Source organism: Pleurodeles waltl, chromosome 5 (genome assembly GCF_031143425.1).
Source record: "Pleurodeles waltl isolate 20211129_DDA chromosome 5, aPleWal1.hap1.20221129, whole genome shotgun sequence".
Lineage (NCBI taxonomy): Eukaryota > Metazoa > Chordata > Amphibia > Caudata > Salamandridae > Pleurodeles > Pleurodeles waltl.
Window position 1 is genome coordinate 118,418,186 of NC_090444.1, and position 12,722 is coordinate 118,430,907.

The 12,722-nt window shown below is 48.8% G+C and overlaps 1 long non-coding RNA gene across 1 annotated transcript in view; it reads right to left on the reverse strand.

The window, feature by feature from the left end:
- LOC138297221 (uncharacterized) overlaps positions 1 to 12,722 on the reverse strand; it is an 89,671-nt gene that overhangs the window by 55,781 nt on the left and 21,168 nt on the right. The window contains exon 2 of the long non-coding RNA XR_011203941.1: positions 1,993 to 2,151. This is a non-coding gene — a long non-coding RNA (uncharacterized lncRNA). The remainder of the gene's footprint in view (positions 1 to 1,992; positions 2,152 to 12,722) is intronic.

Sequence of the window (12,722 nt, forward strand, 5' to 3'; positions counted from 1 at the left end):
TTGTGTTTTGGGGCATTTCCTGTCACGGGCACTAGGCCTACCCACCCAAGTGAGGTACCATTTTTATCTAGAGACTTGGGGGAATGCAGGGTGGAAGGAACTTTGTGCCTCCTCCCAGATTCCAGAACTTTCTATCACCGAAATGTGAGGAAAAGTGTTTTTTTTGCCAGATTTTGAGGTTTGCAAAGGATTCTGGATAACAGAACCTGGTAAAGGTGCCACAAGTTACCCCATCCTAGGTTCCACTAAGTGTCTAGTTTTAAAAAATAAACAGGTTTGGTAGGTTTTCCTATGTGCCGGCTGAGCTATAGACCAAAATCCACAGCTAGGCACTTTCCAAAAAACATGTCAGTTGTCAATGGAAACATTTGATGTGTTCATGTTGCGTTTCCTGTCGCGGGCATTAGGCCTACTCACACAAGTGAGGTACCATTTTTATCGGGAGACTTGGAAGAACACAGAATAGAAGAACAAGTGTTATTGTCCCTTGTCTTTCTCTACACTTTTTCCTTCCAAATGTAAGACAGTGTGTAAAAAAGATGTCTATGTGAGAAATGCCCTGTAATAAACATGCTAGTATGGGGACCCCAAAATTCAGAGATGTGCAAATTACCACTGCTTCTCAACACCTTATCTTGTGCCCGTTTTGGAAATCCAAAGGTTTCCTTGACACCTATTTTTCACTCTTTATATTTCACTAAATGAATTGCTGTATACCCAGTATACAAAGAAAACCCTCTGCAAGAAGCCGCTCCTCTATTGGCTCTGGTTACCTATGGTTCTTGATTAACCTACAAGCACTATATATCCCCGCAACTAGAAGAGTCCAGCAGGCGTAATGGTATATTGCTTTCAAAAATCTGCCATAGTTGGAAAAAGTCATAGAAGAAAACGTAGACAGAAATGGCTCTTTTTTTCACCTCAATTTCAATATTTTGTTTTATTTGAGCTGTTACTTTCTTTAGGAAAACCTTGAAGGATCTACACAAATGACCCCTTGATGAATTCAAAATTTTGTCTACTTTTCAAACATGTTTAGCTGTCTGGGATCCAGCATTGGTTTCACACCCATTTCTGTCACTAACTGCAGGGAGGCTGAAAGCACAAAAAAATAGTAAAAATGGGGTATGTCCCAGTAAAATGCCAAAATTGTGTTGAAAAATGTGGTTTTCTGATTCAAGTCTGCCTGTTCCTGAAAGCTGGGAAGATGGTGATTTTAGCACCACAAACCCTTTTTTGATGCAATTTTCGGAGAAAAAAACACCAGCTTATATGCAGCCCTTTTTTCTTATTTATTTTCCAAAGTACGAAATTTCAGCTGTATTTTGGCTAATTTCTTGGTCTCCTCCAGCAGAACCCACAAACTCTGGATACCGCTAGAATCCCTAGGATGTTGGAAAAATGGACGCTAATTTGACGTGGGTAGCTTAAGTGGACAAAAAGTTATGAGGGCCTAAGTGCAATCTGCCCCAAATAGCCAAAAAAAGGCTTGTCACCTGACGGGTAAAGACCTGGCAGAGAAGGGGTTAACACATCCTTTTTACAATATGTAACTGATAGAAATGGGGTCTCTAGTTGGTAGTCAGTTTTCACCCTGTTCAAGTAGGGACCCTCACTCTAGTCAAGGTAAGGAAGTCACAGCTCACCCCCTTGCTAGCCTGGCACAAGCATTCAAGCTTATCTCAGTGTCAGTGTTTACACACACACACACACACACACACTCTCTCTCTCTCTCTCATACAGTGAAAAAAATGCAAACATTCTCAACACCAGTTTAGAAAAATAGTCAATAGTTATCTTAGAAAAACAGGTCCAAAACAATAAAAATCCTACATACACAGGTAAAGATATTACTTTTTAAAGTTAAAAGAGTCTTAATCCATAGGAATCAATGGATGTATTGTTTTAGCACAAAGTACCTGGTATGCGTCAAAAATAAAGCCACAGGAAGGGTGATGCATCAGAAAGGCAAGCGATGCGTTGATTTCTTACTTTCTTTCCATGTCGGGTAGGCGATGCGTCAACTCTTTTCCCCGCAGGAGAACGATGTGTTAAATTCCAGAGACACAGCCTCGGTTCCTTATGGTGATGTTGCAGATTTGATGCTCAGGGACGATGAATGGAAAATCCAGACTCACAGCAAAGATGGATCTGTGATGAAGCAAGCGAGGCGTCGATTTCATAGGTGTTTTAGAAATAAGGAACAGTGCTCACTGATATCCCACCCAAGTCACAGCATCCAATTTTTTATATTTACGGTGTCCCTGGAAGGGAAGAAAACACCCCACTCCCCCAAAATTCCAAAAGGAAAACTGAAGCAAAAAATATCCAAGGCACTCGTATATATTAAAGAATTTAAGTCCACAGATCCATAGATGAAAGTTTTTCTTGTATTTATTGCAGCTTCCTTCTTCAACCTCATCCAAAACCAGCCAACACGTGTTTCGTCACGCGACCAATCCTTGCATTGACTTCATCAAGGATGCAATTGATAAAATTAATTCCTCTATTTTATCAAAACAAATAACCAATATAATTAAAATGGATAATAGTGCTTCCTAGTGCTCACGCAATAATACTCGTGATACAATATCCAAATTTAAGTGCCACCATTATAGCAAAACAGCCACATGTGAAGAAAAAATGGTGGGTAATGAAAACATTAATACTACTAGTACTAACACATTGCACCACACTGTTAGCACACATGTCCAAGAATATACAGCATATTGCAATGGAGCCCTCGGGGCAGGCCTGACAGGTCTACTGATTTTGCCTTAACATGTAAAACAGATCACTCATAAGAAATTAGACAAAACTATACCCAGTGAACTAATAGGGCCTATAGTCTTTAACAATGGCTTTACACAGGGCATGTCCAGGCAAGATGACTGGGCTCCACAGACCCATGAATTAATCTTGAAAAATCCTCCCCATATGAGTGACTAGCAACCCGCAAACTGTGTTTTCTGCAATCCTGCTCTCTATCCCTATCTCTTGCCACCCTGAAATTAGAATATGGAAGTGTGATGGAGGCGGAGAGGCACAGCAGCCTGGAAGGCTGTGTGGAAGTGCGGAAAGACTGCACAACCAGGTGGTGAGGTAAAGCAGTGAGGTGGTGCTGGCAGGGTGTGGCCCATCGAGATGCAGAGGAGCAGGCCGGACCTCACCGCACATCAAGGAGGTGGAGGCCGACTAGGACTTCCAGGGGGGAGCCAGATCCTGCTGGTCCCCCCAGAAGGCATTGTGGGCCAAGATCAGCTGCATAGGCAGCCCCACGGAGTTTGCTGATTGAAACCGGCTCAGCTGCAGGAAGCCCGGAAAGACTGCCATACTGGGTCGTGGGGCTGACCTGGGCCTCGACTACGAGGCGAACAGCCTCAGGACTTAGGCCTCAGGTCCGCTGGGGAGGCCTGGTTCAGGAGACGTCACCATGAGGTGGAGCGGCAGCGGTTTCCTGGAGAGGAGAGGACCTCCCAGGAGACGCTGGAGGTGGTGGCGAGCTGGGGAAAGAGCCCACTGGTCTGAACTGAGGCGAGGACAGGTGAAGGACTGAGTTGTAGGTGGACCCCCTCCATTAGGGATTCGCAAATCGGTACGCTGATGATTGCCTGTAGCTCAGGCTATGACTAGGGACCGATATCTGGACGGAGGAGAGAAGCCTATGCAGTGTGCACCAAAGGAAAGGCCCTGGTCAGCGGGGGCCAGGGATAGCTTGCTGATGGACTGTTGTGGGTGCCCCAGTGCTGACCTGCAGGGAAAGAAAGTATTTGCCAGGGCAAAAGCTGATTGTGCCAGTCATCATCGGAACTGGGTAGTGGAGGCTGCAGAACACAATAGCGGTGCAATTCAGTGGGCTCACTGGTGGGCCTGGATGTCACACGTGACTGGGGGCACACTGGTACCCAGAGAGGTGATTGTGCATGGTGTGGTGGACTTCGAGTAGCAAGTGGTGGTGGGGGAGCTCCTGTGGTGGTGAGCCGTCGGGCAAGAGAGAAGAGCAAGGTCACAAAGTGCAAGGGGGCCACAACAGTTGTGACCTGAACTTGCAGGGATAGTGATATATGAGTGAGGGGCCTGTAAGGGCCCAGACCTGGCACATCAGGAGTTGGGACATGCAGTGCTGCAGGAGTGACGAGCGATAGGTGTAAATCCTCCTAGGCTTGGATCATTGGGAGACGGTACAGCGTGCAGAAGGAGTGGTGGCACATTAGTGGGCTGAGTGTGTGTCAGTGATGGGTGAGTGAAACGCAGAGAGACAAGGAGCTGCAGCCCCTGCTGCCCATCATGGGGAAGGATAAGACAGACAAGGGCCAGCAGAGAAACACCACCACTCAGTATACCCTGGTGCAGGGCCTGCCACCATGCAACACACGTCAAACAGGGCCCCCACTGCCAGAACCAGAGAAGGAACCAATGAGAGCGACCATCCTTGAGGCAATCCAGGGGTCCCGCACAGCCCTGGAGGGGAATACAGACACTGTTACGCTAGAAGTTGGCCTACTGCACATGGACATCAGAAAAATCTGGAGCAATTGATCGGCGGCTTGGATAAAGATGTTGCGACTTTTAAGGAACAGGTCACATGGCTCACAATGGCTACCAAGATACAGGAAAATAAGGCTGAGGGACTTTGAAGGCAGGTCCCGGCTTAACAATCTGCAACTGGTAGGATTCCCCGAGTGGGCAGATGAAGAGTCGACTGAGGGTTTCTTAGAAGATTGGATCACCCACAATCTCAGACCGAAAGGCTTGTCACCCATGTTCACAGTGGAGCGAAAGCACCAGGCAGTGTCAATGAGACCACCACCAGGGACCATCCAAAAGACCTAATCACATGGATCTTTAATCATAGTGACAGACAATGTATCCTCAGGGTGGCTCACAAGTCGGGGGCATTAAGGTAGAACAACCACAAAACTACAATTTTCCCAGATTACACCTGTAAGGTGCAGTCACAGAGAAAGTCCATTCTGGAAGTAAAGCAAAAGCTTGGAAATATGGGACTGTTGTACATGTTGTTGATTCCAGCATGCCTACGGATGACTGCACATGGAAAAACAAACTTATTTGAAAATCCTGAGGATGCATGGGTGTGGCTTGAGCAATGGGACAGGGTGCCGCACCATGAACAAGGGACACTGGGAACGAGCCGGGGAGGTGAATCAGGAGATCTAAAAACATTAACAGCAATAAATCCTAGAACACCTGTCTGTAGTCAGGAGCTGCCCTACATCACAAATTGTTGTACAGGAAGATGGCACACTTCCCGATGAGCAGGTAGGCTGCACTGACCTAACCCCTACGGAGAGTGTGGGCAACTAGAGTGTTGTCCCAACTCCCTCAAAGACCACCGGCACTCAATCTGAGTGAGAATGAACACTTTGTAGGGTGCTGTGGATTACAGAACTGGTGTGAAAGTACTTCTTGGAGACGGGAGGGATTGAGTGCAGCAGCAAAGCAGAGGTGCCAGTGAAGAACTGGTAAACTGTGAAGGACATTTAGGGCATAATTATGAACATGGCGGTCCAGACCGCTATGCCGGCGGGGGCGAAAATTACCGCCACCAGCATGGCGGTCTGGACCGCCATATAATCAACAAGGGAAGACCGGCACAGGCGGCCCTCCGCCACCGCCAGGCTTCCGCCAACAGGCAGCCTGACAATGGCAGATTTCTCTATCTGGCAGGGCAGCGCTGCAAGCAGCGCCGCCCTCCGGATAGAGAACCCTTGTTCCTCCAGCCTTTCCCTGGAGGTTTTCCCTGCCAGGGAAACGCTGGCAGAAGGGGTGCTCCGTGACCCCCCTGGGGGCCCCTGCATTGCCCAGACAGTTGGCAAGGGCAGTGCAGGGGCCCCCGAGCACAGCCCCGTCGCGCAGGTCACTGCCCGATTTACGGGCAGTGATCTGCGTGACGGGTGCTGCTGCACCCACCACACTGCGGCATTGACGACGGCTCCATGTGGAGCTGTCGGCAATGTCCTGGCCCAGCATTCCGCTGGGCCGGCTGGCAGAAACACTGTTTCCGCCCGCCCAGTGGAATGTTTTTTATATGGCCGGCGTGGTCTCAAGGGGGCTGGCGGTCTATGTTCACACCGCCAGCATGAACACAGCTGGGAATCCCGCCGTGTTCATAATGACCCCCTTAATGTTATGACCCAGAACTGTATTGTTATAACTGAACTCTACAAGGGGATCTCTATGGTTCATTAGGACAGCCGGAGTGAAACCTGGTGTAGGGCTCTGCCCAAAGTACCGGTCCAGGGTTAGGGTGGAGTTCCTGTGTTACTCCTATCAAAGGATAGTGGACAAACACAAAGTTGTGAATTTGTTGTTGTCCAGGGAGGGGAGGCAGAAAGGGTGGATTATTACAGAGATGTGTTCAGTTCTTTTTAATGTGCATAATATTTTGTAGGTAGACTCTGATGGTTCACACATAGCAACAATGTAAGGGGGAAGCTGCAATGGTGGGGGAGGGTAGTCTCAAGGGGATGGGGAAAGGCAGGTGCAATCACCGCATAGATGCAGACTTAGAAGTTTCTCACATGGAACGTCAGAGCCTGGGTAGTTATGTGAAGCAACACAGGGTACTTTCCTACCTGAGGCACACTTGAGTGAGCATAGCCTGTTTACAAGAAACACACTTCACAGAGGACGAAACGGGTAATCTGAAGAGAAAATAGAGAGGCCAATTGATATCCTCTATATACTCTCCCCATGCTCGAGCAGTGGTGGTTTGGGTGGCCCTTATGGTGGCCTCTAGGATGATTTACTTAGAAGCAGATCCAAGTAGGCGCTACGTCCTGATGCAGAGGACTCTAGATGGCGTGGATATGACCATACTGAACATATATGCCCTCAGCACCTGCAGGCCCCCATGACTAATAATATGGCGGAATGCTTGTTGTGGGTAGGGGTTACGTCCTAGGCGCAGACATGGACAGATGGCCCCTCTGCACACTCACCAAACCTGGTATGACAGAAACATTGGCCACAGTTATTCATAACCTAGGATGTAGAGACATATGGAGGGAAATGTACCTGACCAAGAAAGAGTATTCCTGTCACTCTGTTACACACGGCACATGCAAAAGGTTGGCTTGAGTCCTGGGAACTGCAGTGATAAGGGCAGAAATACAGGCATCTACCTACCTGGGCAGCTATCTGTTGGACTACTCATCCTCCTCCTGGAGTGGGTAGGAGCAGTATTACGCGAGGGCAGAGAAGTTTGCAGTTGCTGGCAGATGCCCTGCTAGATGCACCATTTAGGCAGATGCTGGGGGAGGCACTTACCAAATATTTAGCGGACAATTAGGGTACCATGGGGAGTGGAAGTTCCAAATGGGAGGCACTGAAAGCAGTTCTCAAGGGGGGGAGTGCATGGATAAGGTATATGATATCAGGTGGCAACTGCAGGGAGAGATCAAAGACATTGAGAAAAGTCTTGCGGAGGCTCAGCGATGGGAGAAGGACACTCGAGATGAGGGGGAGACATTAGTAGCTCTTAGAAGACAGTTGAGGGACACATGGGATAGGCTTGACAGGCTCACACAGCAGAAATACAGACAGCAGTTATGCCACAATGGCAATAAACCCAGTGATTGGCTTGGCTGCTGAAATGTGAGCTAGGCAGAGCACCTATTGTAGAGCTATGACAGCAGGATGGGACTCTGCCACGCCTCAGCAGGCCATTATTAATACACTGGGGGAGCATCTGTGGGAGCTGAGGCTGTGGATACCACGAAGGTGAAAAGATACCTGAGTGGATCTACTGTCTGCTGAGAGAGGATCTAGAGGCTGACATCAATAAAGAAGTGTTGAAAGAGGCGCTGGGAAAAATGAATAGGGGAAAGCAACAGGACGTGACGGCTCCCCGGAGGAATTTTATCAGGGTTATGAAGCACAGTTGGCAGAACCACTGCTATACGTGGTTCAGGAGACAAGGGTTGGGGGGATTCTCTGTGATCTGTATGTTCCCAAAACTAGGGAAAGACAAGATGAGCCCGTGAAACGATGGATCTCTCATCACGCTTAATGTGGATGTCAAGGTGCTTTGTAAGATACTGGCGGAATAGTTGGGGACGTGGTGGGGTCCTTGGTCAATGAAGATCAATTTGGCTTTATGCCTGGGCACAGCAAGGCCCTTTATTTGTGGAGTCTGGTGCATCTGATGCACTCAGCGTGACAGAGCTGGGAAGACTTGGTCCTGGCGTCGCTGGATATCACAAATGCATTTGATACATTTAAATGGGCAAACTTAATGCAGGTGCGCAGAGGATGGATTTCAGGCCCCATTTCTACAACTGGGTGAGGCTGCTGTACATGGCCCCCATGGCCACGGTGCGGAGTGGATGATTTGTTTCTGTGTAATGGGAAGTGAGGAAAGGTACAAGACTGGGCTGCCCACTTTCCCCTCTCCTCTTTGCTCCTGCATTGGAGCCCTTCGCATACTGCAACTGCTGTCGCAACTGGAAGACATTGGAGCGGTAGCATGTTTGTGGATTAACAGACACAAGTCGCTGCTCTTTCCACTGGGGACTCTGAGTAAAACCCCAGAAGAGGCCCTGCCTCCGATAGGACTGTGCTGGGAAACTAAAACGTTCAGATACCTCGGTGTTATAGTTGTACAATCGATATACAGACAGCATCAGTATAGTATTGATCCACTGTTGAGTTAACTGACGAAGTCGGTTCACTTCTGTAACACCCTGCGGCTGTGCATGGTGGGGAGAATCGCAGTGGCGAAAATGGTGTGCTTCACCAGGTGTCACTATATTATTCAGAATGCACTCTATACCTTGCCTTGCAGCTTTTTAAAACCCCCTGCCAAACTCATGATTTCATTGGTGTGGGCTAGGAAGAGGAGCTGGTTGGAGTTTTTTGCTTCTCACACAGGACCCTCTAGAGAGAGGTATGAGCCTCCCAGATCTGGAGTTCTATTATCATGCCTCTAAACTACAGTACACGACACACTGGGCAGTGGAAGAGAACAAGTGGGAGAAGCGGGTACTGCAGGGCACCCATGGCTCACACTCATTACTGGTGCTGCTAAAGTGAGGATCAAGGATGCCAAGGAATGTCCCCTATAAAATATGACAGGTAACAGAGGTGTGAGAAAGGGTGGTGACCAGGGTCTTGAAGGGGCCACCCTTTGCTAGGGACCTCATCGTTTGGACGTTCCTGCCTTTTAGCCATAGGAATGTGGACATGTCAGTGGTGCTCTTTAGGGAAGGAGGCTGTGAGACTCTGTGACCTCTACCTGGGAGAAAAGTTCCTTACTTTCGCGGAGGCACGGGATGCCTTTGTAGTGTGGTCAGTTCCTACGGTATGCTAAGTTAGCGAGCACTACACGTGAAATCTGGAGATATTTCCCTGATAAGCCCAAGCAGACAACTGATGTTGACAGCCAGGATGGCAAGGCACCTACTGATGCTTCTTTATGGAGCACTCAAGACGGATAGGGTCAGGACTGAGCCCACGGTGCACCAAGCATGGAGGAGACAAAGAGTGGAGTGCAACCTATGAGTTGGTGAAACAAGTGTCATGCAATGCTAGGTTTAAGCTGGCACATTTTAATTATGTTGACCGCATATACCTAACAACAGTTAAACTGAGTCGGATGTATAGAGACACGTGCGTAGATTGCCTGTGATGTGCGGGTGAGGGCGCATTCTTCTTACATATGGCATGGATCTGCCCCTGGGTGCATGCATACTGGTCAGCAGTGGTCATGCAGCTGCAAAAAGTGCTAGCGATAGAGGTTGATGCTGCAGATGTCCTTGCCAGGCATTGTTGAACAACTAGGAGGTGGGAGATGCACTAGAAGTTCCTTCAGCTGGCCTTAGTACTGATCAAGAGGAGGATGGCTAAGTAATACAGCCCCTTCAACTATGTTGTGGTATAGGGACATCATGGAGTGGCACTTGCAGAGGAGGAGCACATGAAAATCAATAGACGGGATGACAAACTGTAGGAGAGCTGGGCAACACCGTTGGCGGCTGTAAGGAGTTGGATTCTGATTGCAGTACTCCCCCACTTTTTGCCTGTTTTTTAGATGTAATTTTGACTGAAGTGCACTGAGTTCCTGCTAACCAGGTCCCCAGTGCCAGTGTTCCTTCCCTAAAACAAGACATGTGATTACTTGATTCCCAAGTGACCTGGCTCTTCAGCCCCCTATGTGTCCCTAGCAAATGGTACCCCTGGTACCTAGGGCATGGGTACTGAAGTGGGCCCCTCAGAGCTGCAGCATAACTTGTGCGACTCTGAGAGACCCAGCACCAAACTTATGCAGACTTCTATTGAAATACTGACATGGCACACAGGCTGTGTGCTATGTCCCCTAAACACTGCATGCAATTTATGTAAGTCACCCCTCTCGAAGGTCTTAAAGCCCTAAGGCAAGGTGCATTATATCAGATGTGAGGGCCTATCAGCACAAGCTGTCTTTGTCGATTCTCAGACATAGTAAGTGTACAGGGAAGCCATTTTAAATGCATGTGATGGATACTGGTCACTACGAGTTCCACAGCTACATGATGGCTTCTCTGAATCCCGGGATGTTAAGTATCAAACATCTCAGAGTAATAAACCCATTCTGACCCCTGTGATGGATTTATTAACAAATGCACATGGAGGGCACCTTAGAGGTGCCCCTGAAAACCTAACAACTACTAGTGTGCTGACTGACTGGTCCTGACCGGTTCAGCCACCACAGACACGTTTCTCTCCCCCCTGAGAGGGAGCCAGCACTCTTGAGGGTCTGAGACAAAAGCCTGCACTGGGAGGAGGTGTTACCTCCTCTCCCAAGCAGGATGGACATTCGAGGGCAGGGAGCTTTAAAGGCCTTGCCGCCTTTGTAATGCAGCCCAAGTCTCTTCAGATGGTGGAGATGACCAACGTCCCTGTCCTGACCCCACTTTTGGTGGCAGCAAAGGCAGGAAAATTAGTTAAATTAGGAGGAGTGCCCACTTCATGCCAGTCCCACCGCTAAGGTGGACGAGCAGAAGTGGACACTACTTTTTAAATTCCTCTATCTTGTTTGGAAGGAATTAGGCCACTAGGGTTAGGATTATGCCCACATCCCAGCGGAAGTGGTCATAAAAAGGGTGTAGTCACCCTAAAGGTGAGTGGCCCATTGACTACCACCTGGCACTCTCTGTAATGCACCTAAATGCAGTATTTAGGTGGCACCCGAACCCTAAAACTCACATTCTTGACGACCTAAGAAGAGCTGGACACTACAGAGTCGCACCAGCAGAGAAGACTGCAGACACCAACTGACTTGGCCTCAGCCGTATCAGCCTGTCCGCAGCCCTCAACAATCCTCCACCAAAAGACAACCTGTTCTGCAGCCCAGTGACCTCGAAAGCTGTGGGAGGACTGTCTACCTTCCACAAAGATCAAGATCTCCTGAGAACAACAGACCTATTATTAAAGAAACCAACTTTAAAAGAAAAAGAACTCTGCCCTGAGGAACCGCGACCTCCAGACCCACCTCTGCATCCGACGCCCACTGCATGAGTCGAAGTGGCCCACCAGTCCTGTGAAGGTTCCCCAGCTATTTTGATTCTGAGTCCACCATGGGCTGACCCTTGCCGGACTCTGCCTAAAAGCTTGCAGCCTCGTAAGCTGTTCCCAACGCCAAAGGACGCCTCTGCACCTGGAGCCCTGGGCCTTGAGGAGCAGGACCGTTGGTGTCCCTATGTCCCCTAGCATCCGAATGTACTTGGGCAGCTGTGGATTTTCTTCATTCGGCCTCCTGGCCCGAGCCGGCAGCCTTTTTCTTAAACTGGTCTCCCACATTGATTTGGTACTCCACACCCAGCTGCCCCTGTGCTACTGAGTGTGTAAGTTTGGTGCTGTCTTGTGCCCCCCCCCCGGTGCTTACCTCAACCCCAGGAGATCGACCCCCTGATACCGCTTTACTCACCTGAGCAGCACATCTTCGGTTACCCTCGGTCTCCATTGGTTAACATTGGGCACCCGATGATGTACTGGCACTCTGCACATGGCTGCCCCTGTGCTGCGAAGGGTGTATGTTTGGTGCTGCCTTGTGGCCCCCCCTAGTGCTTACCTCAACCCCAGAAGACTGACCCCTGACACCGCTTTACTGACGCATGAGCAGGGCATCTTCATTTACCCCTGTGACCATTGGTTAACATTGGGCACCCGACTCTGAATTTGACCTCTGCACCCTGCACTGTTGATACTGATTTGAACCTTACCTGATGCTGACCTAAAACACCAAAGACTGGATTTGTAAGTTGTGTACTTACTGCAAAAGTGCATTCTTGTTTTCCTCCCATAGGGTAACATTGCTGAACTGAAAAATTGCACTGTGTTGATTTTTGAAATTGTAACTGCTTAACTTATAACGAAGTTCTTTGGTTCAAAGCATTAATAAAAGAAAATGTTATTTTTCCAAATTGTTCTCGGATTTATTCATTGAGTGTTTGTCTCATTTACTGCCTATGTGAGTACAACAAGTGCCTAACACTAGGACGGCTCCACCCTGAGGGACCTTTCGGGGTGGAGATAGGCAATGGGAAATGGGGGGAGTGATCCTCTGTAAAACATGGCCACACGCTTGGATGTATACATGGTAATCGACTAATGATGCACATTGTGAAGCACTTGCTGGAAGAGGGGGAATGGGATAGGAATTGGGGGGGGGGGGAGAGAGAGTCCAATCCATTGTGGCTAACTGGCATTCAGTCAACCAATCA